This window comes from Chrysochloris asiatica, unplaced genomic scaffold, assembly GCF_000296735.1.
Source record: "Chrysochloris asiatica unplaced genomic scaffold, ChrAsi1.0 scaffold00017, whole genome shotgun sequence".
Lineage (NCBI taxonomy): Eukaryota > Metazoa > Chordata > Mammalia > Afrosoricida > Chrysochloridae > Chrysochloris > Chrysochloris asiatica.
Window position 1 is genome coordinate 18,600,331 of NW_006408535.1, and position 6,877 is coordinate 18,607,207.

General features: G+C 37.4%; 1 pseudogene; it reads right to left on the bottom strand.

Annotated features, from left to right (window-relative positions):
• Positions 1 to 1,301: 1,301 nt before the first annotated feature.
• On the bottom strand, positions 1,302 to 3,890 carry LOC102829767 (annotated as a pseudogene).
• Between the last annotated feature and the right edge of the window lie 2,987 nt (positions 3,891 to 6,877).

Here is a 6,877-nt window from a genome sequence, read left to right on the forward strand (position 1 = left end):
GGCCTTTGTAGTGATTTATTATCCCTGTATGAAAGCCAATATTTGCCTTCACCTGGGAAGATCAGCAATTTATCTGGATTGTAATAACTGAGATTTTACTGAAACTTCTCTTTAATTTTCTCAAATCCTATGTGTGGACTTGCAACCTTTACAATTTTCAGACAAGTCTTGTTGTTGTTGTTATGTGCCATGGAGTTGGTTCCGACTCATAGTGACACTGTACAGGGTTTCCGAGGCTGTAAATCTTTACAGGAGCAGAAACCCTCATCTTTCTCCTGTGGAACAGCTGGTAGTTTTGAACTGCTGACCCTGAGGTTCACAGCCCGTTTGTAAATAAGTCTACTTGACTGCAATACCTTTATGATTTACTGATCTGCTTTGTCTCCCAACAGCCTTGCCTTGAAGATAGTATATTCTTATTAAAACATTTAGCTACTGGAGAACATAAAGTCTCTAAAGAAATATAACAATTGGTCTAGCCGTCTACCAAGTATTTAAGCCATTTAATTTCTTCAGAAGGCATTTCTATTGATCCTAAGTGGAAAGAAGCCATGTTTGTCTTCTCCATGCTCCTTAGAAACCCTATACAAGGTCGCTATGGGTCAGAAACGACTCAACAGCACTTCACAACAAACAACACCACCTGAAACTAGGAGTCCTGATGTGGCACTGCAGGATGATGCACTGGACCTCAAGGTTGGTTTGAACTGCAAAGTTGGAGGTTCAAACTCATCAGCCACTCCTTGGAAACCCTTTACAGGGTCAGTATGTGTTCTAACCAACATGATGGCACTTAACAACAGCAACTTACCTGAAACTAGAAGACAGCTACAAGAGTTCTCAGAACTTTGTGGCTACTGCTGAAACTACCTCTCAAATTTCTCTTTTTCTGGTTAGCCATTATACAAGCATTTAAAGACCTCTGAGCCAGATTTCTTAACAATGTTTTAGAAGATTGGCAAGCTATAGATAAGCTAAAGGAAAATTTTGTTTTATTTTACAATTAAAATACTGACTTTAATTCACATGTATATTTTTGTCTCCCCACCATTTGCATTGGTCTGACCACTGCTACATAACATTCCATACATACTTAGAACCAAGCAAAGGTTGGAGTTCCACCTTTAAAAACTAAACAGGCATTTTGGACAACACATTCTTGGCAAAGGAACCTGGACAACATTTATCAGGCATGGTACGGACAGCTTTCACTCTGCATTGTAAAAAACGACAGCCAGATATCAACTGCTACAGAAATGAAATAAGATGGAAAATTTTAACAAACTGTTTAAACTATTTTCTTAAAGAGACTTCCTCCACTGCCAGAGATCTTGAATAGCCTCTTGGGTCTGCCATCCAGAAACAATTCTTCACATAATTGAGGAATTTGGCTTCCACCTTGGGAAGGGAACCAACTTTTTCTATACTTGCTTGCATTTTTGCTTTAACATCTTCTACAGAACTAGGTCCTTTTGGTATTTTGGGTATTTGTTCCTGTTTTTTGAAGGATTCTTGATCTTTTGATATTGGTGTTGATGGTTTTGAGTCTTTTCCATTCTGGTTTGATTTTTGTTAATTTTAGTTGGAGTATCCCGTATAAATTTCTTCACTGGAACTTTTTCATCAGTTTCATCATCATCATCACCATCTTCATCTGCAGCAAGCTTTACTTTTTTCTTGTTACCACTTGCAGGGCCTTTCCTGTTATACTTGAGTTTGACGATTTCTTCCTCTTCATCATCTGACTCTGCATCTTCCTCCACAACTACTAAGTGCTGTCCACTAATATGCACAGGCCCTGAGCCACACTTCAACCATAAGACCACTGGTGGTGTTATTTCAAAGCCCCCCAAGGGAGACCGTTGGCTATACAGACATTTTCAAAGTAGCCAGTGTGACTTTAATTGGGTTACCTTCATAATTCATTGCTTCTGCTTCAACAATGTTCAATTCATCTTTGGCACCAGCCCCTAAACTGACCGTTCTTAATGATAACTGGTGCTCACTTTCACCCACCTTAAAGTGATAGTCTTTATGGGCTTTTAGTTCACAACTGAAGAGATCGTTTTGAGGCCTCAGATGGCTCATGTCCATCCATATCCATCGAATCCTCCAGGGGGCGATGGTGCTCACTTAGGGGATAGAGAAGAAGGGCGGAGAGAACTGGGTTTCTGCTACTGAAAACAGCCGCGCAGCTAAAGGACGTTTTAATGAATACACCTGCCTTATGTTTCTCTAATTATCATCTAGCGTTTTCTGTATTTGTGCATAAATATCTGGAAATGTTTTAGATGTGCTGACTCAAAAACCTGGGGGACAACAGAGACATATGAGCTAGTAGAGTATGCAACTCGACTCCACCCAGTGCTTGAAACTATCCTCCCTGCCTTAGAGCTATAGCTGCCACTGTCAAATTAGTAGAAACAAGGACTGATAAGGTGCTTATGTTACCCACAATGTATTTACTTAATTTATGCTTTACTTAATTATGTTTTAACTCAACATCTTTCTGATAGCAGGCTTACTTTTCATGAAGTCCTCTAGCTTCCTCCAATGAATTCTAAGGCCTGTTTGAATCCAGTCACCCTTTCCCCATTGTTGATGAAAATGTATATCTGCCTCGTGACTGTTTACACTTAACTGGATAATTACTGACCCCTCAAAAGGACCCAAAGGAAACATCTGTAACCAATCCTGATTTAGTCTTGTTTGATATGTATTTGGAAAAGACATTAACTAAACAACTCTTTAAGAACTCTGTTGTAAAGGACTATATTTAGTTTTCCTCACTAAGTCTTGTGCAACAAAATTTGAGAGAGTTATGTTTTGGATCCACCTATTGCAACTCATAAAAGATATATCTCCTCTCTTGACCTGTCGACCCTCTGGGAGTTAAAGATAACATTTAAATGCTATTGTGGCGAAAGCTGATGACTGATCTCAAGATTATGGAACAAGACTCCATGTAACCTACTGAAACTTTTGGACTTCGCTTCATAATTCTAACTGCTAGTATGTTGATTGCCTTATTACACACTTGTAGTTGTTGTTTTTTGTTTTGCTATCATATTTTTTCCATACAAGTAACTGAAGGAACTTACTTTAGTATAGCTGTTATTTATCTTATTTTTGGATAGTTTTCCTTCATTATAAAGCCCTTCTTAAGTTTTATTTTACTACTTACAATGTTCCACTTAATGCCAGAAGAGAAGATGTCTTTGTTAGATTAGCCCAATCAATAGCAAGTGCCAGTAATTTGACTGAATACTGGATCCGTTATCTGGAATCAACATTTCTAATAGACCTATTTGTTGTTGTTAAGTGCTGTTGAGTCAATTCTGACCTGACATCCCCTATATTGAATTATAGTTTTATACTCAATGCTACTGTTAACTTCAACATCACCTTTAAGTGAACCATACGTATCAGTTATGGCATCCTCGTGTACTGTTAGCCCAACCTTAGTTTATGGGGGTGACACAGGACTGTGCAGTATTTCACTCTGTTATGGATAGGATTGCTATAAGTTGGAACTGACTCCATGGCACCTAAGAACAACAAAAACATGATGAAAGTACACATTGAATAGTTATTTCAAAATCTTTGCCAAATTTAAGAGGGAACTTGTTGAATCTAATGAAGACCCTTTTGCATAGGGACCTGGAGATGGATGGTGTTTCTCTTAGCCTTCTTACAAGTTTATGGCATTCCTAAACTTCAGAGATCTATTTACAGTGTTTATGTTACCATGGAGCAAATGGTTGATGGCATTGTTCATGCAATAGGAGGCCAACAACGATCTTTACAATCCCTTGTTGGGCTTGTGCTGAATAACATACTAGTTCTTGATTTAGTTCTTGTGCTAGATAAGAAGGAGGAGTCTGTGCCATCACTAACACCTCTTGTTATGCTTGGCTCAACTGTTCAGGGGAAGTAGAGACATTAGACTAATCTGCCAGAGAGCTCACTGGTTTTATTCAACACCTCCTATGGCTGACTCCCTCTTTCTTGATACTTTTCTCTGGTTACCTAATGGTATTGGGATTTAGTTACATTTTATATCACAAACAGGTTTAATTATCTTAATTATTATAATAATTATTTTGTTGTTATGTGCTGCTGAGTTGGTTCTAACTCATAGAGACTCTGTATAAGGTTTCTGAGGAACAGTTGGTGGGTTAGAAACACTGACCCTGAGGTTAGCAATCCAGAACAATCTGACTAATCAAATGTATCATAAATTGTTTGTCTAGTGTCTATAACCAAACTATGAAATCTCTTGTCATACAAAGAGCTTTGTACCTTTCAAAAACTATGCCTTTAGAGAAAATTGATTTCATACCTTGAAGTAGCCCTTTCTTCATGCTAAATTGTTTTTCCTAATGTGGCCTCACTCCACACATACCATAACAAAACGATCACAGAAATGGAGTGTTTAAACTCTGGCATAGTGAATAGCTGAGTTAACTGAATGGTGCTCTGCTGACATGAATAAGAATTACTTTAAGTAGAATGGCATAATAGGTAGGATCTGAGGTCTTAAAAGTTCTATGAACAAGTATCACAGGATGATAGTCTCAGAGAGTCCTCTAGTCTCAACTAGTTCAGTAAATCTGGACTTCTTAAGAATTTGAATTCTGTTCCACATTTTTCTCCCATTGTATCAGGTTCTATTTACTGTGGCCCTAATCAGAGTGGCAAGTTTTGGTAACTGGTTACCATCTAATTCTTCTGGTCATAGGATAGATGAGGCCATGGTTCATGTAGTCTTTTAGTCCTGTCTTCTCTGAATCTTGTTTAGTTCTTTCTTTTTTGTTCCAGAGGAGTAGAGACCAATACATGTATCTTATGTGGATTTATACTTTAAATGTGTACTGTAAATGATAAATTGTAAGGTATGTGAATCATATCTCAATAAAGCTATTTTTTTTAAAGAGTTATTATTGTGAACTGTGATACTTTACATGGAAGAACATCAGCTTTACACCTTCATTTCATTGCAATGATTACAATCTCCTCTGTGCATCATCATTCAGCAATATTTACTTCCATTCCCTCGTTTTTTTAAATAAAACTATTTTAAAAGCCAAAAAAAAAAGAAAGCTCTATAAGCAGCCTTCAAAAGTTCCAACCAGAAGTCTATTAGTGCTTTTATAATAGTGATAAAGGAATCTTTGTAGATATTTATGATCAACAGGAGGAAATGTGTAAGGGCACTCTAAAACTGAGGTATAAAGCATAATTGAAAATGACTGGCCTGGGTCTGAATCAATTGTTTTGTTTTGTTTTAGAGTTACGGTTCAGCTTGTCCTCTTGCCTGCTTTCCTGAGAATGGAGCCTATGATTTGGAGACTTGTGAATTTTTTGTAAAATTTTAAATCACTTTTAGCAAACAATGGTGGCGACAAGGATGTGATTTCTGAAGAAATGTTTACCTGGGTGGTCTTGGGAGAGTGCCTGTACAGCATGTTCCTGGAAGAATGTATATGCAGATATTTCAGGGCTTGCTTGCTGGACTGGTGGTACCAGGAAATCTGTGTTACAGGGTTGATTAGCTAATTTTACAACATTTTAATTTGTTCTTTTTTTTTGTAATCCCTGGTTCCCATGATTGTAGCTAAGTACTTCTTTCCCCACTTATGATATAATGGCTTATCTTTCTCTCAGAATGTCAGAGCACTTAATTTCATTTTGTGAATTCTGTGTCTCCCCAGTTTGAACTGTATCTATTCCTCAATAAATCTTTTTGCTTTACTCCTAACAGAGTATTGTAATGTTCTTTTATGACAATCTACAAAGTATAGATTATATGAAGGAGAAGTATGTGGTATTATGGAATACCTTAAACAAAATAGTAGGAGTGCCTGATATACTTTGAGAGATCTTGTCTGAGACTTAAGAGATGAGTAGGAGTTAGTCATGGAAGGAGTGGGCAGTAGAGCATTCCAAATAAGAGGCAAGAAGTCTTTCAAAGCTTCCTTTTCTAGAGAGCATGTAGGGTCCTTGAAGCTGAAGAGGAAGACAGAAGTCTGATTATACAAGGTATTGTCAGCCATTTTAAGGAGTTCAAATTTAATTCTAAGTTACTGAATTATATCTTAAAAAAGGGAGTACAGATAGTAAAGTACTTGAGATACATATAGGAATTAGCTTGAGCAGGGTTTGTTGAAAGGATGGATATAAAGAGGTAGAAGAGAGTAGATTTCTGGCAAGGACAACTTTAAATTTCTGGAATTGCCATGCAATGAGACAGGAAACACTGGTTTGGGAGACAGGTTGATGAGTTCAGTTTTGGACTTGTTAAATCTGAGGACTATATGGGAATACCTGTATATATGAACACATCCCTGTTTTTGTGGGGAGCATTTTTCTAGTAAGTATTAAGACATATATAACAGTTGTACAGTGACAGCAGCAATGGGCTTAAACAATTGTGAGATTGGTGCAATTGTGAGATTGGTGTAGGACTGGATAGTGTTTTGTTCTGTTGTGCATAGTGTGCTATGAGTTGGTACTGACTCAATGGCACCTAACAACAACAATTACTGCAAAAAAGGTAGACTATAGTTAATAACATATTAAACAGTGACTCATGGAGAATGTGCCATTTGAAGGGTTTTTAAAGTTTGATAGAGGTTTGACGAGTAATCCTTGGTTGTCCTTGTTTATAATGTTATTGTTGTTGTTGTTAATGGCTGTCAGGTTGGTTCTGACCTAGTGTGAAGTTTCTGAGGAGCAGCTGGTAAATATGAACCACTGACCTTGTGGTTCAAATGACTTTGCAGTCCAGAGCATTAACCCACAGCACTGGGACAGAATGCTCTAAAATTTGAGGTTAGTTTTAATGATTTGTGTAGGTTGGTAGGGATACATTGAT